Consider the following 26,208-nt stretch of genomic DNA (forward strand, 5'->3'; position numbering starts at 1 on the left):
ATCCGCTCAGCCAATCGAAATGAAAATTTAGATATCGTTACTTGAAGGCATACGCTCTAAATTGTGATGATTTAATACAATACTGTTCTCACGGTAACAGTTACAGTGAATGCAATTCGAAATTTCCGAATGGTAAAGCGATTTCCAGGTCAAATTGATCAGCGGCTTGAAAAACCGTAAAAAGGTTTGGAACGATACACGTGAAAACTGCTGGATTAAAATTAGGGGCAATAAAGATTCCAATAATTTTTCTCTGTCTTGTGCCGTCTCTGGTTCTTTACAATGCTCTTTTCAAATGCTCTTTTTGTCACACGTGTAATCGTTCCAACGCCATTTATGGTTTTTGAATTCGCTGATCAATTTGCGAAGGAGAAAAGTGGTTGTTGCTATTCGAAAATTTCAAAGTGTTTTCACTGTAACCGTAACCGTGAGATCTCTATTGTTTTAAATCATCCCAATCTCGAGCGCATTCATTACAATATCAACATTTATTTTTATTCGTAAAGTTTATTTCGGTTAACTGAGCAAGCTTTTTTATGACCCCGCCCCCCCTTGTGTATTACACCGTACTATCAAGACTTGGAAGGATGTGACGTACGATCTCCTTAGAAAACAATATCTTCTCACATTGCTCACTTCTCATGCTGTTTTCTAATTATTTACATTATAAGGTATTTCTTCCGCCTTCCTAGCGTGCCTTCATGGTGTAGTGGTCTGCATGCTGGGAGCGTATTCCAGAGGTCCGTGGTTCGATTCCCGGGGTAGGCGTTGCTCATTTTTCATGATTTCTCCTTCCAAAAATTACATAATGTCTCTACAGTGGCGCCAAAACTAAAAGGGTGGTGGATGATGATTCTCCATACCCAGGATCCCTGGAATTTTCACTTCTCCTGCTTCAGAAAAAAAAAAAAAACACTAATGTCTGTACAGCATACGTTTTGAATTCTTGTAAATAAAAAATTGTCATTTTGAAGTATTTTGGGAAAAGGTTTGCCAAAATTCTGTTGCTTAAAGAAGACCTGAATCCATGTTAATTTTCGTTAATTTTAGGAGTCCAAGTCATGTAGCATTAGTTTTATAGCTTGGATTTTTATTTCTCTACAAGTGATCCAAGAAGAGTTTATCAAATTAATGATAGGTGCAATAACGATTTCATTTTGAGGTGATTTCAATGCAGAGTGGAAAAGACGAGTAATGTTATTTTTACCTTTTCTTTATATATATATGATCCAAATGATCACAGAAATCAGTAGAAAATTACGTTTTAATCATTTAGTTCAAATACATTTAGGATAGGATCATGAATAAGAAATTGTGTGTATCCTTGTTATTACTAAAACCCTGCAAATTATCTTCAGATGTAGGAACATAATCAAATTGATCCTTTTGTAATCAAATCGATTAGGGGATAGGATTTCGAGGTTACAAGTCATTAGAAACTGCCGCAAATTTTCTCTCTCTCTCTCAAACTAGATTTAGTAAATAATGACGAGTTGAATTCATGTTCCATAAGAAAACTCTTTCGACTGAGGTACTGAATAGTAAACTGGACCCATTTTCAAAATCTGAAATTGATAGAGATAACAAAGAAATAACAGAGAAACTGCAAAATTTAACTTTAAAACAAAATGTCAGTTTTTTTTCACCGTATTATTATAACACTAATAACACATTCTTGAAATGTAACTTAGTTTGAAGCTATAAAGTAGAATTAACATTTTCTAACCACTCAAAATAAGCCTATTTGCGATGCGTTTTATTTTCAGTTGACGGATTTTACACCCTGGTAAAACAAAAATTATTAACATATGAGTAGAATATTTATTTTGAGCTTTGTATTCAAGCGATACGGTGAAATAAATGCACAGCTACGTTTTGAATACGTCTTTTCTGCATTAAAAAGCGAGCAAATCTCCGAATAATGTTATTTTTAAACGAAACACAAATCTATTTTTTACCCTTTTACTTTGCCATTTTAATAAGCTCATTTATATATAAAACTGTATGTCCCGTATCTTTATCTTCTAGATGACTAAATCTTAAGCTACTAGGTCTATGGCCCTGTATCATACAGGGTGTTTATAAAGTCCCGGACCCAATTTGATGTTTAATAACTCATAAAATAATAAAGTTAGATTAAAATTAATAACATAAATGGTTAGATAGACTCAAAAAGTTTCATGACCCTCGTCAATGAACTTTCAAGTGTGCCCCCTTCGTCGCACGCAGAATATCAAGTCGATATTCAATTTCACGCCAGGTACCGGCAAGCATGTCGGCATCCACAGAGGCTATTGCGGTTGTACTTCTGGCTCTTAGGTCATCCATGTTCGACACTCTCCTCCTGTAAACGTTGTCCTTTACAAATCCCCAAAGGAAAAAGTCCAGCGGCGTTATATCAGGTGATCTGGGTGGCCAAGGAATTGAACCTCCTCGCTCAATCCATCTTCCTGTAAAATGGTCATTCAAAGAACTACGAACGATGGTACCCCAATGAGGTGGTGCACCATCTTGTTGCAAAAAGAAATGTGGCTGAAACTCTTCTAATTGTGAAAATACGAAGTTCTCCATGTTCGACACTCTCCTCCTGTAAACGTTGTCCTTTACAAATCCCCAAAGGAAAAGGTCCAGCAGCGTTATATCAGGTGATCTGGGTGGCCGAGGAATTGGACCTCCTCGCTCAATCCATCTTCCTGTAAAATGGTCATTCAAAGAACTACGAACGATGTTACCCCAATAAGGTGGTGCACCATCTTGTTGCAAAAGGACATGTGGCTGAAGCTCTTCTAGTTGTGGTAATACGAAGTTTTCCAACATGTCTAAGTATACGATTGATGAGACCGTCTTTTCTGTAAAAAAGAAAGGCCCAATGACTCGTTCGTGCATTAGTCCACACCGCACATTAACCTTTGGGGAATCCCTTTGTGCCTCACGCTATTCATGGGGGATTTCAGATCCCCATATGCGCACATTATTGTAATAGTTGCCAAAAACAAAAGAGAGAAAAATACAATTAATAAACAGACGATATTTAGAAAAGTACAGATATTTATACTGGAAAATGAAATTATCTGAAATTAACCACACGCGCAGACGATATTTACAAAAGTAGAGATATTCAAACCTGATAAGGAAAGTATATAAGTTATTCCATGCACAAATTCCATAAGTTTGTTTATATCTTCATTATTTTATGAGTTATTAAAAATAAAAATGGGTCCGGGACTTTATAAACACCCTGTATTTAAAGAAATTAAGTAATGAAAAATATGAATGTGCATGAAGTTATGTATGTTTCTCGCATTGTAATAAAACGACGGTAACTAGAGCCATCAAATTTTGAATAATGTATGTCCTCCACCCGAACATGGATACCTGAAAGTATGAATTTTGAATTTGTTTTATTACCTATAGCATTTTTGTAAAATTTTAACGTATATCCGATTAAAAAACTCAACGATTTCAAACTGAGCTGTGGCAAAATTGTTAGTGGAATAAAACGTTTTTATCTCCAGCGCGAGAGACAGTCTATCGAAAATTATAAAGATGTGCCGGTGTTTAATATTTTGTGATTTTGCTGTTCAATCAAATTTTCTGTGGTGTAAACCAAGAACATCATATTTAATAAATTTAGTGATTTTTGTGTGAATACATGTATTTATGTGACGTAAGCGCCAAGAACATCATATTTAATAAAGTAAACACACAAAATGTTAATAATAAAAAGACAAAAAAGGGTTTTCTAAAGCCATCTTAGTAAGAAAAATTGAATGATAAACTGAGAAAAGACTAAAAAAAAAAAAAAAAAAAAAAAAAAAAAAAACAGAAAAATGTGTAGCAACATGTATGCTTAGTTGACGCATTTTGGTGACTTTTGTGTAAATATATGTATTTATATACAAATTTATCGTGTCTGTAACAGAAACTCATTATCTGTACATTTATATTAGGTGTGTCAGCATCAACATATTTATACGAACCATTTAATCTATTTTAATATTGATTGCACATACACATTTAATTATTTATAGTATATGTAACAGCATTCGGTATCTGTACATGTGTATTACTGATGCCCTCATCAACATATTTAGGACTAGTATATATGCTTTTAAATGAGCATGCATGTTACGGTGAAACACCGAAATCTGGAGAATGTCGACTTTCACCGGTGAATGTCAACATTCACATAGTCGCTTGGTGTATGTCCGAAATATTTTCCAAATACTCTTATTTCTGACTTACACCGGTCAATGTCGACATTCACCATGTACTAATGGTGAATGTTGAACATATAAGAATATTATATTTCCTTCTCCATAATTTATCGCAAAAAAACGCACTTGAAACTCAGAATAAGAACTTAAGAACATAAAAACGTGAAACACACATTACATTCAAAATGAGAAAGGAAAATAATAGAAGTTATAAACTTACCAAATTATGTGATTCAAATCTTATTTATTGCAACAACTTAAACTATTCTGACACTTTCAATTGCACAAGAGGCCCTTGCTTTTACAATGCATTTATTTGTGGAACACTTCCTTTTGGAATGGCAGCGTGTACATATACTCCTCTCTTTTCGACCTACACCAGAGCATATCTGTGATTGTCGACATACACCGGTGAGGGTTCGAATGCACAAGAATGTAAAGAAATATTTGATCTTTCATCGACGTATTTGGTGAATGTTGACATTCTCCGGTGAAAGTCGACATTCTCCAATTTCGGTCTTTCACGGTAACATGCATATACGTATGTATTTATATATAAATTTATTGTGTCCGTGTCAGAAATTTGGTAACATGAAAAATTCCTCATTTAAATTATTATTCGGTTTGCACATGGTTATGCAACTTCACAGCCAGCTCATTGCTACCATCCGCCCCCCCTTTAAAATGTATATACCTTTATAGTTTACTTTCCAATTTTTAATTCTTTGGTTCATTTTCTCTTGCAAAGACAGACTTCGGAGAACATTGTGAAAAGCTATAATTATAATCGTTGGCAGAACTTAAATAGGCCGATAAGCAACTTTCCTAAGCGGACCGTCCGTCGGAGGAAAGAAACGAAAAGTCAAACGGGAGATGACTATACCTTAAAACTCAACCTTTGTCCCCAACCTTTTGTTCCCTAAGAGCACATTCTAGAATATCTGTTGGACGGTGGGCACCGTTTACTTTTTCAAAGTGAATTATAATTGGATAGAGTTTGTAGGAATTTATATTTATTTTAAATAAATTAAACAGTTTGTAGGGATTTATATTTTTTTTTAAATATAAATTATATTTAAGGGGTGTTGGAACCCCAAAATCTTCAAAAAATTGTGATTTCGGATTTTTGCATTTTCAAGTTCTCTATAATTTTACCTTTCTAAGAAGACCATCCTTTAATCGCTATGAAAATTAGAACTGTAAAAAATCTAGTTTTAATTTGTCATCTACTGCTTTGATCAATGAGGATTTTTACATAAAAACGTGTTTTTCTCCTAACGTGATTTTTTTATACTCAGGAACTACTGCTCACAGGTACCTACACTTTTTATGGCTTATTTATTAGGTTCTCTAATATTTACTGAAATGAGCTTTTTGTAATAAACTTAGAAATTTTTTTTTTTTTTTTTTTTTTTTTTTTTTTTTTTTGTGTGTGTGTGTGTGTGTGTGTGTGAGAAAAGTGCTAAATTTTACTATGCCTAACAAAACATTGTGTAATTTACTCTAAAATTAAAAAGTTTCAACAGCTCATTTCAGTATAATCAGATAGGTATACTTTAATTACAGAAAAAATTTCAAGCCTGTATCTATAGCAGATTTTGAGAAAAGGTACATCGAAAATGGCCAATTTAACATTGTCGGTATAGGGTTTTCTGATACCCTTTAAATAAATATAAATTTATTTTATTTTGAATATAATTACATGTAATTATATAATTATATTTATTTTATATAAATATAAATTCCTATATTTATTTAAATACAAATCCCTACAAACTCTATCCAACTATAAATTCACCTTGAAAAAGTTATAAATAATCAATTTTATTAAATTTCACGTTCTTTCCCATAAGCCTTCACTCCCCTAATTGTCAACGCCAGAATATTTAAATTTGGTACCGCGCGTGAAGAAATGCAAGTTCTACCTTAAAGAGAAAAAGTTTAAACACCGAGTTTTAAAAGGAAAGTTGGAGAGTTTTAGGCTATTGCCGTCACCTCTGTGGCGTGAGCTTCTACTTCCGCAGTTATTGCTGGTTTACGTGGCATACCAGGTTCTACTTTTCTGCCACGAGTTTCTAAGCGGTTTTAAGTAAGAGGAGTTTTCTGAGCCCTTTAACGTGATTTCTACTACTTGGTTAACATCTTCGACTTTTTATTTAGCCTTTTGAGGCAGGGGCTTTGGTAGCAGTAAAAGCTACCAAAGGACGGGGAATCTTGAACCGAATGCCTTCCCCCCTTTAAGAAATCCCCTCCTATTTGCAACAAAGAATCTTGTGTGTAGTTTAATGGATTCTCAGAGGGGTGCATCTATGTCGCAAAAGGAAGACCTTTGAAAGAGATAAGTGGTTAAAACCCCAGGGACGTCAAATTTGACATTTCACCCCACTTTTCAGTCTTTTTCCCCCACTGGAAAATGGGGAAAAAGACATGGCCACTAAAGTGGACAACCCCGTCTTTTCAAAGAGAGGACTCTATGGCCACTATAATGGCCCTCCCGTCTTCAAAAGGTTAAGTTCTTGTGATTTGAGTTACTGCTCAAGTGAGGCGTAGTGTGATAGCGTCAAGTTGACGCAGTGCGAATTTAAAAAAGTTTAATTAAGGGTATTTTTAACCCTTCTCCTGTGTAATTCCTACATGATCGTACTACACGTACAGTTGTCACTTAGAGGATAAGCAAGTAGTTCTCACAAGTTAGTAATACACGCACATAAAAGAACGATATTGCCCCTGTCTTAAAAATTAGGTTAATTGTAAGAGCGTATGTTTGTGAATTATAAGATAGGTTTTCCTCATTTCTGTACTTTTTAACTGATTTCGGATTAACTCTGATTTTGAGGTCAATCGTTAATTATCCCAATAAAATTGAGATGACTCTATAATTTACTGAATCCGGAATTTCTGTATAACTGGATATTATTATAAGTAACTGTTTTCTATACTGTTATCCTTCTCAAGGACAGATTTTCGTTGGTGTTCATGGCACATTTCCATGCCGCTATTTAAAATTTGTCAACAATTACTGCATTTATTGACCTTAATAATAACTTCTTTCAAAAAACTGTACTTCATACTGTCGGGAGATTTAAAGGTAATAAAAAAAGAATCGCTTAAAAGATTTTTTTCGTAAATTATATAGTAAAAAAATGAGGATCAATTAATCATGGGTAGGAAATCTAATTAAAATCAGGAGTTAAAAAACTAATTAATCAAAATCTTAACGTCTTTTTAAATAAAATGAAAGGCATGCATTTTGAGACTGATACCACATGCAATTTTATCCATGTAAATAAAAATCAATAATATCGGTTAAGTTTTTTTTTTTTTTTTATCATCCGTTAAGTTTAATTTGTATTCACAGGATCATGAATTCTTTAAAGGAGGAGAAAAAAAATTCGCTCTGGGAAATATTTAATAAAGTCAGTAATAAAAGCAAAGTAGAAGAAACTGTGAAGTATTCCAGTTTTCCTTATGGTAAGATACTAATTTATAATTTTTACTCAAGCTTCTAATTTGTATGAAGAAGTTTCGTACTTAATGCGCGAAAATAATAGGCATGTTTGTGTTTTGTTTTCAAAAGAATTGTTTTGCAGTTATGTTTGTATATATATGTGTGTGTGTGTGTAATAGACTAATAGTAACCACTAATTACCATTAATTGTTACTGTAAGCTATCTGGTTACTGTACGATTATTTAACATACATAATAGCTTGTCTGAAATTTCTTGCTAAATTTAAAAGCCTGTTATGTTTAATTTTGATAGTTATTTTGGTTATATTGTTTTAAGCCTAAAGTTGATAATTTTCACATAAATTCATTTAGGTGGAATTCATACCGCCTTTTTGTTTGTTTGCTTGTGTATTTGGGCTAAATTTTAAAATCAATTTTTGACCCTCTTTTACAGAATCGATTTTCTTGGGACGTATTTGAGTTGATGACGTAATCTTTCACAGCGATTTTTTGTCCCAAATTTGATGTAGTACTTTTTTTCATTAAAGCAGAGGCGAATTCCTCCATATCATAATTAGAATGAGTGATTTTTATCTTTGCATTCTTAATTGGTAAGAAAATCGGAATGAAATTTGATTCGAATCGTTATCAAAATTTAATTATTTTGTGCCAGTTTTCAAAATCCGGTTGTTGTTGTGTTGCTGCTTATGCTCATTTGTCTGACGTAGTCAGCCTAAGTCCAGGAAATTTCTTGTGGCAAGGAGCTCTACATTACGCCTGCCTTTGGCAACAGCTTTGAGCACCATTTAGGTGAGAGTGCCATTTAGCTCACTCCCCCCCCCCAATTTTGATGAACAGCACCCCGGGGGGGGGAAGCGGGTCTGAGGGTATCCCACCTCTCTCCGCTTCCACCAAACCACACGAGAGGACTTTCGGCTCGCTGACTATTTAGAGTGCTACCATGCCACACCGACACTATACACTTACAAACATCCATGCCTTTTCCGGGATTCGAACCCTCCCGTTCAGCACTGCAGTCAGCGACGCTAACCACCGGTCAACTCCTGCTGATAATAAATTATTTCTGTGCCAAAGAAATTTTAATGAATTAAATGTAGACTAGCATAGAATATCTTGTGCGACAGATGATATCATGTATCTTCATTGGCATCGTTATTTCTTGTAAATATTTTTATCTATACTGCAGCTTGCGTATGGGTTTGTAATGCACACAGAACGGACGATAGATTGATGAAATTTATTTTCCCAAAAGAAGCCCTTTCTTGCTCTGGAACTTTTCACAAAAGTACTCGTACAGTTATTCTCATTATGACTATGCGCAATCAGTAGTTGCTACTTCAAACTACTAAGAACGGTATACACAACGCTATGCAAAGAGAATCTAAGCAGCAAAACGGGTACGGAGATCTTTCAGGATTCTAAACTCAACTCTGTACCTATACTGAGAGCTGATACTGTTTCTAGTCTTATATAGTTATCCCTGGGCCTGAGAAATTTCTAGTATCTTCCATTTCTCGGAATCACTGGAAGGCATATATGGTTGAAGTTACGTATAAGGATAAATTACAGTAATTCAATTCTAGTACCATTTGCAGTTGTACAGGCATCGGATCCAAATGTTCACTACGTGGGACGACTTTTGGTGATCTCTCGCCAAATTTAATAACAAAAATTAGTTCTAAAACCATCGCAAGCTTGGCGTTATCCCGCCAGTTTAACGAGATGACTGTTTTCCTCAACGTTAAATAGACTTGTACATGGTTTTTATGCATTTTTGTACCTTGTTCATTATTGTTATTTACTTATAAATTTATTGATATATTTTGTGTGATGATTTCATTTTTATTTATTGTCAGTTTAACTTTAATTTTGGAACTTTTTGTATTTTAGGAGCTTATATAATGCATTATGTCAGTGGTCTTCAAATTGTTTTTCGCGGAATCCCAGTGTTCTGCAAGTCAAACCCTAAGGTACGCCAGTCAAAATAAGAATTCGAAAAAAAAATTATGAAAAACTCACACTAGTTGATTGATGTTTATCAACTAAAATATATAAAATTGCATTTAGATAGAAATTAGTTTTAAACTCAATGTGTGGTCAGCATATGTCAAAAAGAATGACGTCAATGCTTTACCAAATTAAGGAATTTTCTTGAGAAAAATCTTACAACGGATTATACAATGGAGCACCTTTCTCAACTGAAGAAAACTAAAAGAGTATTTCCCAGGAGGAAAAAAAAAACTAAACATGACTGGATAAAAACTCTTTGAGTACTACGATATCTCAGAAGGCTTGCCAATAAAGAGGAAAGAATAACTTTATCAACAGATTCGACGTTCGTATGGAAATTTACAGAAGTTTCCAAACTTCTGGTCGCAGATTCATGCAGGATATCCAAAAGTTTCTCACTCAATTATACACATTTCGATATCATTCGGAACAGCGCATTTTAGTGAACAATTTTGAATATGAAATACGACTGCAGATAACATCAACAGAGATAGACTTTGAGAGTTTGTGTTAAAAAATGCAAACAAACCCTTAGCACTAAATATAGTACATGGGTAGGTGACATCTGGAGTACGAGTTAGTGCTACTAATATGTAAATTGCACTAATTTTATGTTAAAATATTTTAAGAGGACTTATACACCTTAAAATCCATAAGATGTTCGAATAGGTGACTGTTGCAAGAATTGGGATAACTTATTTATTTTAAAAGCAATAAGTACCAACTTTTTGCAGCTGATTACATAATATAGCTTTCTGAAATAGTCATCAGAAAGTTTGTGTTGCCACAAATATTTTTATTATTTAATCCGCTTTGTGATAACATTTTTCGTCATGTTTCCAACTTGCGCGCACAGTTTAAAATATTCTGCTTCATAATTTAATTCCATATTTAATATATACCTTTTATAACATCTGAAAACTACTGTGAACCTAAAATTCTAAAAATTTCATGTTAAATTTTTATTTTATTTTGAGTTGAGTTTATAAAATGTATTTTATTAAAAAATTTTTAATGTTTTCGTCCATAAAATTTTTCAATATTAAAATATTCATCAGATTGTTGGTTCAGTTGGAAAATAGTGCCCATATAAAGAATTCCAGCAAATTTCAAGTATGTGCCATTAGCCATTTTTAAAATATCATGCGCGCAAGGTGGAAACATGGCGAAAAATTTTGTCACAAACAGCGTTAAATTACAAAAATATTTGTGGCAACACAAACTTTCTGGTTACTAGTTTCCAAAGCAGCTATATGATGTAGTCAGCTGTAAAAAGTTGGAAGTAATTACTTTTAAAATAAATAAAATATCCCAATTCTTGCAATAGTCACATATTCGAAGATCATGAGGGGTTTAAGGTGTATGAGTCCCCTTAATATAGAATGCAATACTTTTCTTTAATTATCTTTGTATAAAGTGCGTGTAACATATTGATCTATTTTAAATAATATTTTAAAGTATATTTTTCTAAGGATTGGATCGATATCTCCGAAAAAAAAACCTAATAGTTCTAAAGTTTCCGCGAGTCGACAAAGTATGAAGACCACTGCATTATGTTCTATATTTCTTAATAAACTGGGTTAGAAATGTTAGAAGAGTTCAAACAAAATGTGAGGTATTGGCAGAAATTCTCTTACTAGATTCTGGTAACATATGAAGATTCCTTGCACTCTTTGCGACGTTCTGGAAGTTTTCGAAGATCTAAAATATATTTTTGAAGCTTTGTAGAAGTGCTTATTTTCTTACTTGAGAAATCCTATGAAAGCGGTCATGAGCAGCCGTCAGTTAAATAGAGATGGTTGGGCTCTTCATGCTGTTGTGTTTTCTGTTTGGTGATCATTGCTTTAGACTTTGCTGCGAGCGATTTTGGTAATTTGTGAATTTCCTCAGGTGTAAATGAGTATTTCGCCTTATTACTGCTTTTTCACAGTGAGCTACTTATTCTTACTTTTTTAAAAGGGCTTTAATCTGTGTCCATTATGCTTCAAGTATTTCTTTATTCTTGTTTCAATTATTTAAGGAAATTTCTCCGAGTGCGTAGCACAAACGGGATGCTCATTAGAAGGAAAAATTTTCTTACGTTTACAAACTATGTTTTTTTGTTTGTTTGTTGTTTTATTACTTTTCTACTGAGGAATAAAAGGTAAATTCAATACATGTAAAAAAAGTGCATGTATTGGCACAGTGCGTAACTCCGTGCCATTCTTCACTGGGTTCGCAACACAGCATTGTGAGACCTTCTTTTTCCGTTATTCATTTGTTTCCTTTTAGTTTTGAGTTTGATTGTTGCGAAAAAGGGCTTGTATGTCTTTAACATGATTGGGATACACGGCCCTCACCTGTTAATTAGTATCGCCGGAAGATGGTATGTATCTCTCACCGAGCCCCGATCTGACATGACGACCTTATTACGAGCATGGCCTGCCCGACCAGAGTGCCACTGACGGCACTTTGGGTGAGAGACATTGAAAGTCGTGTACCACCAAGGCTGCTCATACCTCCCATATTATGAAGCCAACCACAGCTCAGTGGCGGGGCCGTTAGCCGCCTTCCCTCCAGAGGTCGTTGCCGCCCCTCCACCACACCGAAGTGGACCCTTAGAGGTATGTATGTCTTTAAGAGCTCGTTTTGGCCATTTTCATCGCTAATCAGTATGGAGTGTTATAAGGTACTTCTCTCGCCTACTTAGCTTGCCTTCCTGGTATAGTGGTCAGCACAGTTGGCGCGTATTCGAGAAATCCGTGGTTCGAGTCCCGGTGAGGACGTTGCTCATTCTTCATCTCTACTGCTTGTACCTCGGTAGCGCAGTAGGCAGCGCGTCAGTCTCATAATCTCTACTGCTTCAAAATAAACAAGGTCTCTACAGTGGCGCCTGAACTGTAAAAGGTGGTGGATGATGAATCTCCACTACCAGGATTTGGCGATTGTGTACTCTAATCTCCAATATCCCTTTGTGATTTGATAAAGTGAGAGTATATAAGGTAATTTTTTTTTTTCAATTGACTGAAAGTTGGAATGCCCTTGGTGCAAAACAGAAAGTCTTCAATTGTTAACAAACGGCGGCCACACTAGGCCTAACCGCCTATTCGAAAAGTAAAATGCTCATAAAGTGAAAAATACGCCATGCATTTCAATAAAATTCAGTATACAAAGGTGTAATGAATCCAAATATATCGACAAAAGTACTTTGCACAGTCTATTTAAGTAGAAAAAGCATAATCTTACAATTCGTATGCTAAAGACCTCCGGATAAGACTTGAAACTTTTATATGCTTATATCTTCATTAATATGCACCAGAATTCAATAAAAAGCACCACTACGGAAACCGGAACATCTAAGGAATCATAAATATCATTTTCACATTCACAAAATCAAAATACACCGTATATAGACGATTTTTCGAAGAGCTCACACAAACCCATGCAACACGTCTTTCGTATACAGTTTCAATTCAGAGTATATAAGGTATTTCTCCCACCTTCTTAGCATGCTTACGTGGTGTAGTGGTCACCACACACGGCGTGTATTCGAGAGGTCCATGGTTCGACTCTGGCGAGGTCACTGCTAATTTTTCATCTCTCCTGCTTCGAAATAACCTAAGGTCTCCACAGTGTGAAAGACAAAAATGGGCATTCTCTAACAACATTCAGGGACAAATGTCTTCAACTCGGAACTACACCATTTCTGCAGGAAATGCATTGAACGTCTACTTGAGCGCTTGCAGACGGTAATGACAAAGATGGTGATTGCATCACTAATGGAATGAGTAATCACATAGTGAATGAGATTATTGATTTATGACGTAGCGTATCAGTGTCTTGTTATGGTGTATTGTATTGTTTTTTAGTATACTGTAGTATATTTTAAACTAATTCAATTACAGCATAGTAAAAATGGCAATACCATGAAGAACGGCACGGACTTATGCACAGACTAAATACAAATATATTAAATATTAAATATATTATATGTATTTTAAATGTATTATTACTATATATATTTATTAATTTTTATCTATTTATTTTATTATATATTTTCAAATCTCAGAAGCCATGATTATCTAATCAGTGAGTGTCTAGGCGTGATTAATTTTTTTTCACAGGGGGGGGGATGGAAAATAATTGAGAAAGTTACTTTTTTCAAAATAAATGCTCCTTTAAGCATAACAAAAAAATTCATACGCAAGAAAATATTGTTATTATTGCCAACATTTCTGAAAAAAACAAAAAACAAAAAACAAAAAAAAAAAAAAAAAAAGTGGTGTTATTGTCCTTTAAATGAAAATAAACCTTGAAGACATTTTACTCTGATTTCCACCTTCGATTTGATTAATTCTTAAAATGGATTCGGGAATTGTTTCATTATTTCCATTCGACATTTTGCTTTTTACTTCTTACCAGATGTAGGGGTGCAACGAGGTAAGTTTAATTACTTATCTCAAGCTCAATTACACATTTTAATAGGAAACAAGAGAATGGATCTATTCTTTCCAATTCAATTCAAAAGCGAAGAGCAAAATCTAATTTGTAGGTGATGAGATCCTAGTCTTTTTTTTTTTTTTTTTCTTTTCCATATTCTTTCAATCCTTCACTGAAACATTAGGAAAGGTGGATAATGGTAAAGGCAGGGGTTCTGTTCAAATTCATTTTAACGGAGGTTTGAATCTTGAAGCACAGAAATTAGAAACAAAAGTGGCAAGAATTCAAAAGGCAGTAGACCGTTATTGGGTTGGGGAATAGGAGTCTTAATGTTGTGAAGTCAAAGGGGTGGAGGGAGATAAGAAGGCAGGCTATCCGTTACTTCGGCGAGGAACATCGTTTATCACAACACCCCTTATCCGCCTGGGTGAAAGGAATGAGCGTTCGAATTTCTGAAGATTCCAACCCCCACTTCATGTCTGCTTATTCATGAGGATTGATATATGCATGACAAAGAAGGCTGCGGTATTAGTATTCAAAATAATCTGACATAAAATGATAATACAAGTACATATTAATATGTATTTTCAGTCGCGAAAGAGGGAAAAAATAATAAAATTGTATCTTCTTCCGCGTATAGTTAGAAGTAAACCAAACTTCCGCTGCCCCCTCAAATACGATTTAGAACCTTAAAAATTTCGAATCAAAAATAACAAGGAACACAAAATCTTACTTTACAGTAAAAGGTTTTAATCAAAACAAAGTTGAAATTTGCGTTTTAATAAGAGCAAATCTGAGAATACAGTTTTTTTAATACGCCTACATTTATTAAAAAGATATAGGTGAAATTTACTGAACGAAATATACAATTACAATTCTTGAAACTTTACATTCATTTCTTGCATATAATTTCATGAAAACTATTTAAATAATTCATATTTAAACTAACAGTCTAAAATTAAACACGCGTGGCTGAATAGCTTACTTGGTTGATAAATGGCGTCAGAATTGCGATGCAATATTTATACTCCTCAAGAACCAATTTTTAGCCCAAAGGGCGTTAGCCCAGAAGGGCTATTAATTTCGTTTTAGCATTTTGTGTTGGTTCACTATAAATGTCGGCTCACTTTTCAAATTGTTGCCACCAAATATTCTCGTCCTGCGTTATATTTAAAGAAATTAAATAATGAAGAATCTGCGTAAATGTATGTAAGTTTCTCGCATTGGAAGAAAACAACGGTACCCAGAGCCATGAAAATTTGAATAACGTAATCTTCTAACGACTATGGGCATCTGAAAGTCCTAATTTGGTATTTTGAAATTTGTTTTATTATCGATTTCATATTTTGTAACACTTCAACGAATTTTTGATAAAGAAACTCAAATATTTCAAAGCGAGCAATGGCAAAACTGTATGAAAAAAAATTTTCTCCAGCGCGCAATACTGTGTATACGAAATTCTAAAGATACGCTCATTTTAAAATTATTTTGGGATATTGCTGATGAGCTGAATTTTATGGTTTAAGTGCGAAGAACTTATTTTGTAGGTTAAAATAAGGGTAACACATAAAACGTTAAAAAAAAGTACCTTTGGGCGTATTATAAAATCTTAAAACGTTCAGATTTATTAGTGCAAAGGGATTTGAATCCCGAAGGACTATTAGTTTCGTTTTGGCATTTTGCGTCGGACTCATAAATGTCGGTTCACTTTTCAAACTGTTGCCACAAAATGTTAGAGTCCTGCATTATATTTGAAGAAATTAAATAATGAAAAATCTGCATAAATGTATGTATATTTCTCGCATTGTGATAAAACAACGGTACATAGAGTCATCGAATTTTGAATAACGTAATCCTCCAACGAATATGAGCATGTGGAAGACCATTGAAATTTGAAATTTGTTTTATGATCGATTTCCTATTTTTTAAAACTTTGACGAATTTTTGATTAACAAACTCAAGGATTTCAAAGCGAGCAATGGCAACGTTGTGCAGAAAAAACATTTTTATCTCCAGCGCGTGAGTCTCTGTATCGGAAATTCTAAAGATATGCTCGTTTTAAAACTATTTTGCGATGTTGCTGTTGCACTGGATCTTATGGTTTAAGTGCGAGGAACATGATATTTAATAAAGAAAGGTAACACACAAAATGTTAAAAAACGCCCCATTGGACGTAATTTAAAATCTGAAACATTTCAGATTTTTTTTTTTTTTTAATTTTGTTTTATCTAATTTATATTTCCTTGTACGAAGTAAAGTAAGTACTGTAACCGCGAAACATTTCGGGTATCGTGTCTCAAAGGAAACATGCATTTTGACCGTTCCCGAATCCATTTCGACGATCGGATCCAATTTGGACTTACATAATTTTTGTGAGATCAGCTGTAATATTCACTTTTACTTATCTTTATTTTATTTTATTTCATACTAGCAGCTTCGCTGCCAGCCTTCGTCTGGCTTTTAAATGTACCGGAAAAATGGCTGAAGGGTTAACCAAAATTTAAATTTAAAAACTGCGTAAAATTTTACTCTGCAGAACAACTTCATAAAAAAAGTTATTATGTATAACAAAATTACAATGAAATAAGCAGTATACCTTAATACAAATATTAATTATCCTAATAAATAAATTAACCAACTTCCCTTTGCAAAATCTTAAGAACTCAAATTGTATAAAGGAGGTTAAGAACTTTGTTTCCTAAAAAAATCACTCAAAACTTTTCAATATCTTAAAGACAGTGAAATGAGCAACAAATAACATAAAAGAATACAAAAAACAAAAAATTCTGAAAAGCAAAGTATAATTAATGATATTTTATCTTATATTTTCAAGAGAAAAAAATACAATGAAATAAACTATATCCCTTAAAACAAATATTAATTATCCTAATAAAAAATTAACTAACTTTCCGCTGAAGAAAAAAAATCACGCAAAACTTTTCAATACCTTACAAACAGTGAAATAAGCAAAACATAACATGAAAGCAACTCAAAAAACATAAAATTCCGCGCAGAATTTTACCCTGCAGAACAACTTTATAAAAAATAGTCAGTAAAAATGTATTATATATATATATATATATATATATATATATGACAATGAAATATGCCAATCTCTTAAAAACAGTGACATAAGAAACACGATGAAAAATTGTTGCCAAACCCATATTTCTAAAAGAATGAAACTATTCAAAATGATACGATTTCATCAAAAATCTATGAACAACAATAAGGCAGGAAAATTGTTGCCAAAATCACATTTTTAAAGATGTGAGATGTGAGAAGTGAACTCGGAAGCTTCATTTAATTTTTTTTTTTTTTTAAATACAAAATATTATTATTTTTCCAAAATTCTTTTTGTAAAAGCAGTCGCAAGGATAAAAGTTTAACGTGTCCAAAAATCAAAGAAAAATAAACTGTACATTTAAAAAATAAACTTTTTTAGAAAAAATTTCCATTGAAAAGGTGTTAAGCTCCCTTTCGTATTGAATCGATTTATTGAAACACGAAATTTATTTTAAATTCGTAAAATAGCTAAGTGCCTACGTTTCATGACGATGAGAAAATGGAGTGTGTAGAGTAAAATCTCGCTTTCCTATAGCCCATTACGTCTCAAAATGACGCGATTTCGTCACAAAATATAAAATTAAAAAAAAAATCTAATTGGAATTTCGAAAGACTAGTTTCGAGGTGCACTGGCTCTTGTCTAGATGCACCTACGTACCAAATTTCGTAGTCGTGGGTCTACTAGCATACGCGCAGCGGGAAAGAAAGACACACACACACAGACAGACACTTTCTTTTATTATATGTAGATATTAGTAAAATAAAGCTGTTAATTATGCTTAAGTTGTGCTCTACTATGTTCTCTTTGTATGATAAATCCCACATATATATATATATACCCACCTCCTTACTCGGCCCATATTTTCGGAGTCATTTATTGAACTTATATATTTCCAGTTACAGAAGTGTTTTAGATGATGAAAATACTTAATATTACGTATTCATGTCAAACTTTAAAAAAATACTAATTTGGGGCCGATAACGAAATCCAACATTTAACGGAGTCTCCCGTTTCTTATACTCACATTGGGAAAGTTTTACACTCCTCACTAAAGAATAAAATTAGAAACAGAAAATTAGAAACTCCCGTGCGACAAAAAAATTGGCCAAGATATTTAATTTTGAAATTTGCAGTTTTTGCTGTCATTTTCAAATTGTCTGAGGGATCGGTTAATTAAGTTAGAATAATTCGAGAAAATAATTTTAAATGAAATGCCGCAAAAATGTGAATAAATTAACAGGCTGTGTAAGAAAGTCATGTGCTGTCCATTTCAAAATATTTTTATTATTACTACTATTTCTTATCAGCTCCGCCACTAGACACTATATAGAAAGAGAGGGATGCTTCGTGGAGGGCGTTTTAAGGGAAACTGGCTCATATCCACGTTAGACATTGGAAAAACCATGAAAGCACCCACGCAACCAGCCCGTTCAGCGAGATTCTATCCTTGGATCGAATTACAAGTTCTCAGTGGTTGTAACCGCTCGGCCGCTTGCGTACGTTAACACTTTCACCGCAGACGAGATAACTCGTCTTCCAGGAGTATTAGCTATGAGCGAAGGACGAGATAACTCGTCGTCTACTGAAGTCTTTTCTATATTGTTGCAGCGTGTCCCGCGACATATTTCATCGGCATTTTAGCGTATAATAGACTCTAATATTTTGTCTTTACAACATTTATACAAGGTGGCGCCAGGAGCACAATTTATAGTGCTTTAAATTTTATTATGTTTCTCGTTCACTTCCCGTGGGTTCTCTTTCTCTTTCATTTTTATTACGTTTCTCTTATTGCGTTTCTCGTCTTTCTTTTTCTCTTTCTTTTTCTTCTTCCTTTTTCTTCTTCCTTTATTACGTCCCTCTCTTCTTACTTTTATTACGTTTCTCATTCACTTTTATTACGCTTCTCATTTTTTCTTCCCTTTTATTACGTTTCTCATTCAATTTTATTACACTTCTCATTTTTTCTTCACTTTTATTACGTTTCTCGTTGTTTCATAAATCCTCCGATATGTCGCGCATGGAAGGACGACATTACTTGGACATAATAACAGCAACCTCAAGTGAAGCTACGTCAACACGCAAATGTGTCGTGTGTAATTCGCTCAAAATTCGTCGAGAGACTCGTTATATGTGCAAAACATGCATATCAAAGCTAGCAATGTGTGAAGTACCTTGTTTCGGAAAATATCATTGTTCAGAGAGACTCTAACTTATGCAATATTTGGGGTTTTTATTTTATTACTATCATTTATATGTCTGTAAACATAAATAAATCATTATAGTGAGAATTGTAATTGATTGCAATTGCTTATTATTTTTCAAAGTAAAATAAACAAGTTTTAAAGGAATTTGTGTTTTGTTTCACTTTTAGCGTTGCCGAAAGCGGCACAGACTCTTAGCGCAGAGAATGGGACAAAGCGGCGCCATTGCCACGATGAAAATGTTAAGAATCTTCATGAATTTTCGAGAACAGTGTACTAACTCTTGAAAATTTTCATAAATTTCAATAGTTCGTATGTAGCCCCCACAAAGCAAAATAATCCACAAGCTAATGAATTTGCAGAAACGTTTTCTTTTTTAAAAACCACTTCTATTAGGCATCGAGTTTAAAAACTTAAGTACTCTTTAATTTAAGATTCTGTAAATTAGAATATTACAGTAAAAATGCGAAGATTGGATTTTTCAGGTCTCGAATTCTTTTTAATTCATGGATTTCATTACCCCATCGCAGTACATAGCTGTCAGGAAGAAGATAATATAGTAAAGTTTCAGAGTATACATGCTGAAAAATTGTGTTTATAATAGAATTCATACTAAAATTAAATAGCTGAACGTTCAGGATTAAAATGCTCCACGAATCAGAGTTTCGAGGGGGAAATGTGATAAAAATGTATTGAATTTTTTCACTTATGAAGAGGGAAATTTTAAAACTCACCAAAGAGGATAAACTTAAAACTCAAGCTGAAGGAAAAAGGCCGAGGTTAAAATCTGGTTTCATTAAATTCAGAACAGATCCAAAAATCTTCGTTCTTAAAGAACTTAACATTAATATCTACTTGGCCGATTGACGAAATGTGATTTTCGTTTTTCATGTCCCCAAAGCACGAATTACGATATGTATTAGATTTATATATAGCATTGTTCTAAGATAGGTATATTGAAAAAAAAAAAAAAAAGGCGGACTTTTAGGAAATGCGTATCTTGAATGGTAATTTACGAAATTAGAAACTCTTGAGAACAGGTGAGGAATCCATCGACTTCGCTGATAACAAGAATAGTTCTTGACCCAAACAAAAAGACATTGAATTGCAAATATGATCTTGAATTTCAAATACTGTTAAAGCTCATTTGAAATCCTGTAAATGACTCAAATTTATAAATGAAAACTTGCATTCTTCACTTCTTTTAATTACAACTTAGAGTTAAATGTTTTACATCAATGGTCTCAAACTGGAGACCTACAGACTGCATTCGGCCTGCGAACATTTCAACTGTGCATTTGCTGTAAATATGGCGTTTATAGTTTTATAGACATAGAGGTATGGACTAAGCTTATATACGAGACTAAGAAGGGAATATAAAGTTAATAACCCTGCAGAAGAAAATGAGAATGAATAGATGAGGTATTCTCTTTGTCATTGTATGTGTGTATGCTAGTCATGTGACTACGTTAAGGCCGGAAAACGTACCACGTAGGTACGATCAGTATATTTAGTTCGTCAGCTGCAGTTAGAAGTGCTTCATTAGTCCGCAGTTTCTTCCTCCTCCTGTTAAGTTTTGTAATACTTCTTTGGCGATATGAAGCAACTCCAATGATGGAACACGTCAATAACTTTTATTTAACATTAAAAAAATGGCGACATACAAACAAGAAGAGAAAACATATTCTATCATTTAAAAAATAAATTACATTCTTCGTGCGAGAGTCGCACGTGGCACTCGAGTCTGGTTTCAAATATTGCCATTCACAAATACCTTAATGTTCATCTATTTAAATTATTTAAACTGCAATATTTTAATACTATTTAAAGCTGTTACAACCTCTCCCCCAACGGAGAGACTTTTTCCGAAGGGAAAAGTTCTGTAAAATTTGACAGTTTAATAAGCTCGGCTTGCTCATTTGCTTAAAGAGAAAAGGTAACTTCTCTGATAAGTTTCCAAACTTCAGGCCAAAATTTTTCAGTTTAAGCAAATAATTTTACACCACATTTAAATAGGAAAAAAATGGACAGTGTTCAAATTAGTCTTCCCTTTTTTTTTTTTTTTTTTTTTTTTTTTTTTTTTTGGCGGTGCCTAGATCGCATGCGGTGCATGCCTAGATCGCAGGCGGTGCATGTTGGATCAGTTCCTCGGCTATAATTCACAACAAAGCCTTTCCTCAGTTCATTTGTGCCTTTCGGATAATATTCAATTTTCTTTTGTTTTCGACAATTGTTTTCTTCGTATATTAGTAGCGGCTTTGATATTAAATCGAAAGCCGAAAGATGATGATAACGTTGCATTGCAAAATGATTCTCAATATTAATTTCTTTATCGTTTTTCAAATTTTCGTGAAAATCTTCCACGTTTAATTCCGGTGATTTAACTTCTTCTTCAAAGATATCTTTGGATGCTTTATTTTCTTCCTTCATCGGTTCCAAGATCTTCTCTTCAGCTATTTTTCTTTTCCTTTGAACTCTACTAGAGACGGCATTAAAATGGTATCACTAAGTTTACGTTCAAATGATAAACTAATAAAATAAGGCAGTTCAGTGTTAACAGGAAGTAATAACCTGATATCACTAATATTATGTTCAGTGATGAACTAATAAAATAAGACAATTCAATATCAACAGGAAGTTACGTTCAGTGATGAACTAATAAAATAAGGCAATTCAATATCAACAGAAAGTTATAATCTGGTATCGCTAATATTGCGTTCAGTGATGAATTAATAACATAAAGCAATTCAAAATTAACAGGAAGTAATAATCTGGTATCACTAATATTGCGTTCAATGATGAACTAATAAAATAAAGCAATTCAATATTAACAGGAGGTAATAATCTGGTATCACTAATATTATATTCAATGATGAACTAATAAAATAAAAATACGCACGATTATTCGATCTAGGTCGGTGCCTCCAAAATAATTAAGACTGTAATACTTCTTTGGCGATATGAAGCAACTCCAATGATGGAACACAGCAATAACTTTTATTTAACATTCAAAAAAATGGCGACATACAAACAAGAAGAGAAAACATATTCTGTCATTTAAAAAATAAATTACATTCTTCGTGCGAGAGTCGCACTTGGCACTCGAGTCTGGTTTCAAATATTGCCATTCACAAATACCTTAATGTTCATCTATTTAAATTATTTAAACTGCAAGATTTTAATACTATTTAAAGCTGTTACAGTTTGTACATTTGATGTATGCTTTCCTTGAGTCAGTCACCAGTTGCTTAGCCGGATGTGCAACTGCGCAACTCATGCAGGTTTGGGTATATATGTATATGTATACATATTTCGGCCCGCCAGCTGCTTTCAGATCTTGCATCTGGTCCGCATGCAGTTTGAGTATCAGACCATTCTTTTACAGCAAAAAAATTAAGGGCAATCATCCCAAAGAAACGCGTCTCAGACGAAGATCTTCTGAAAAATGCTGGCACATACTGAGGTCTATTCATTTAAAGGATGTCTTAGCCATTTCAATTTCTGTAGTAAAATTTGAGACAAAGTACCATGTTCATTGTCTTACCCACTTTGTTCTTGATGGTTCTTTATGAAAACTGGGCTGGCAATGAAAATGCTGCTCTCATCTTACATTACAGCTTATTTATCGTTGAAATCTGTCCTTAACGAATATGTGAATCTGTACGGCGGTGATTGACTTGCTGTTAAATAAGTTCTGCACTAGGACTTTAATGCGGTTAGGCTGCTTAATACGTCCTGATTTCGGAATACAAAAATCCAAGCTTAAATTTATGACGTCTTTTACAATCTACATCCCCAGCTGTCAGGTTTTCATTAGAATTGTTTAAATGTGTTTGAGGTTTCGTATTTATTGAACTTTTTCTATGGTAAAGGGCATCTGATGATGAATTCCTTTCGCTTCTAAAATTGAGCTGTTTATATAAAGGGTGAAAGAAGAAAATGTCCTTGAAATTGACTAGGAGAGGAAAATAATAGCGCCATTGTAAAAATCATTTCTCTTTCTGCTTGGTTTGATATAAAATCGAAACATAGCGTAATGGAAGGAGATACAGATGGGTCCAGAAATCCCCAAGTTACCCCCATCGTGATCTTCCTAAATTGGAGTATCGCCGATAAAACATCGATAAATCATCGTTTAATGGTCCCTAGAGATCTTCACGATCTTACGCTTTATTAGGAAATCTACTACAGATATCTGAACCCCAGTGGACCGGTAATCCCTCCCGAGACCATTCTAGAAGCTATTTCTTCTATTGATTAAAAAAATAAACGAAAAATGACCTTCTGAAAGATGGGTTGCAAAAGATTAAACACATATTTTGGTTTCTTATTGAACGCTCAAATATTTTAAAGGAATGTTTAGGGGCAAAAACTCAGATCGTCTAAGAATATAGAAAAGTATTTTTAGACGTAAATAGACGTTCAAAAAAGGCTATTTTTCCCACGTATTAAAGGTTGCAAAAACATCACACACTATTATGATATTAAAATCTATTTTGGTAATAATAAAGTGTTTATTTGGGTTCAAAATAGTCAGAAATAAGAATATAGAATATTTAACGTAGTATACGCTTTATAAGTTGCTTAAAGTAGAAATAAACTACTGGTGTAAATGTATTAATAAAATTAGAAAATAATACGTATTATGTTTAACAGAATTATAATGCTCCCAGAACCCCTAGCGTAACAGAATGTATTAAAATTATTCCATATTTTAATATTCTTTATAAGTTGATGATATTTTAAACAAATAGCATAAATGTGTTACATGAAAATTAAAAATAATTAATTATAAGTTATATATCAGCACTAATTTCCTTAAATATTAGATTTTAAGAAGTATTTACGACTATTACTATACAACTGCTTACTCGATATCATTTCTTACAAGTATATAAAAATGTTCAATCTATTGTATTTAAAGTTCTAAGGCAGGGATGTCAAACTCATAGGTACATTTGGGCCAAACAAACAAGGTTTAACTTTAGGCGGGCCGCCAAAAAAAATCAATATTCATAGAAACGTAGATTTATTTCGAATAATACAATAATAAACATATATATATATATATATTTATATAGAAAAGAACAAGAAAAATTTAATGTTTACGTCCTGATACTTGACATCTCTTCTCTGCTATTACCTTTCCTATTTCGGGAGAAATTTTGTTTGCAGTGATAACTTTCAACGCTGACCCAAGGTGAGCATCATTAATACGGTTTCTAATAGGAGACTTATTTCCTTTCATGACTGAAAATAACTGCTCGCACCGATAAGTGCTACCAAACATGGAAATAATTTCATATGCGAATTTTCGAGTATTTTCAAACCTGGCTGGTTAATATTTTTAAAAGTTCAAGCGTACAAGTTCTGATTGCACGTGTCCCCCAAAAGCCGAAGGTAGCTGAACGCAAGCTACTCACACGCATTTGTAATTTAAGTAGTGTGTGTGTCAGCTCGCTGTGAGTAATCTAACAACACTGAATAAATTATCGTTAATTACTTAGCAGTAAACATTTCATTTTTTTCTTCGTCGATATGTTATTTTATTATTATATATTATTATTTGCCTATATATTGGCCGGGCCGCAAAAATATTTGTTGCGGGCCGCGAGTTTGACATCCTTGTTCTAAGGAATTCAAATACTAGTGAGTTATTTGAGTACATTCTACCCCAAAAACAAAAATTCATAGAAAAGTTAAAACCTGTCGCAATTCATTTTTTACAGCGGCGAGAGCTAGCCATTATAGCCGTTGACCACTACAAAGCCCGAAAACAGGGATCACTTTATTATAGAAGCAGCTAATAGGTGAGCCGCTGTTGCCCCCTATAAAGAGACAGACAATTTACATATATGCCTTCTCCGGGATGCGAACCCGGGCTCTTCGGTACGGCAGTCAGAGTCATTAACCATTTTCCGTTCCAGCTCCACCTCTCGCAATTCATTGTAAGAGGGAGGAAAATTAAACTCTTATAGTGTTAGAAGGAAAGCCTACGCAATGGTTTTCGCCATTTTGCGAGTTTGCTCTCGAATTAAATATAACTTATTAAACAGGATTATGCTAAATGGGTATCCAGTCTGGATATCTCAATTTAGGTTATCAATTTTATTATTAGGTTACCGATAGCATACCATGATACTATTCTTACACAAGCTTCTTTATATTAAAATTTCAATTCATTCTATTTCTCCCCATTAAATGAAGAAGGAAACTAATTTATTATTTCTTCTGTCTTTTCTCCTTAGTTCTTTTAGCTTAACCTTCTCCAGAAACTTAAGAAGAGTTTGGAACTTCTGTAAGTAAAACTTTCAGATTATCCGTTAACCCTTTGCTGCACACTGTGTCCCGTCTGGACACACCTAAAAATTCCCTTCTGTACGCACAGAAAAATTGAATGAAAAAGGATTTATAGGTTACTATTGAACCTTCTTTATTTATAGTAGATGGCAGCTCAACATAAACCAGTCCATATATTTTAGCCATGTTTAGTTTTTTAAGACCTTCATTTTTCAAAGAAATTTTTTAGATTTTCTTAGGGTATAAAAGGAATTGTTTTAAAAATGTCTATGTTATTTTTGGCAGCATGCTAATCTCCTTATTCTATATTATTTTTAAATTTTTACCTTGAAATCTTGACTAAAATCAAACGGCGAACCCTAGGTGTGCCCAGACCGGGCTCACCGGTTATCTAGGACAAATGAGAGTCTGTATTCTTTGTTTCTCCGCATCTCATCGGCCAGTTCATTGACAACTATGCTTGTTTCAGCACTCTTTTCGAAGCTCTATTCAGTGTGCGCTCAATCAGTTTGCCCAATTTGGGCA

This window comes from Stegodyphus dumicola, chromosome 6, assembly GCF_044657685.1.
Source record: "Stegodyphus dumicola isolate Sdum_Otavi_A_Nest chromosome 6, ASM4465768v1".
Lineage (NCBI taxonomy): Eukaryota > Metazoa > Arthropoda > Arachnida > Araneae > Eresidae > Stegodyphus > Stegodyphus dumicola.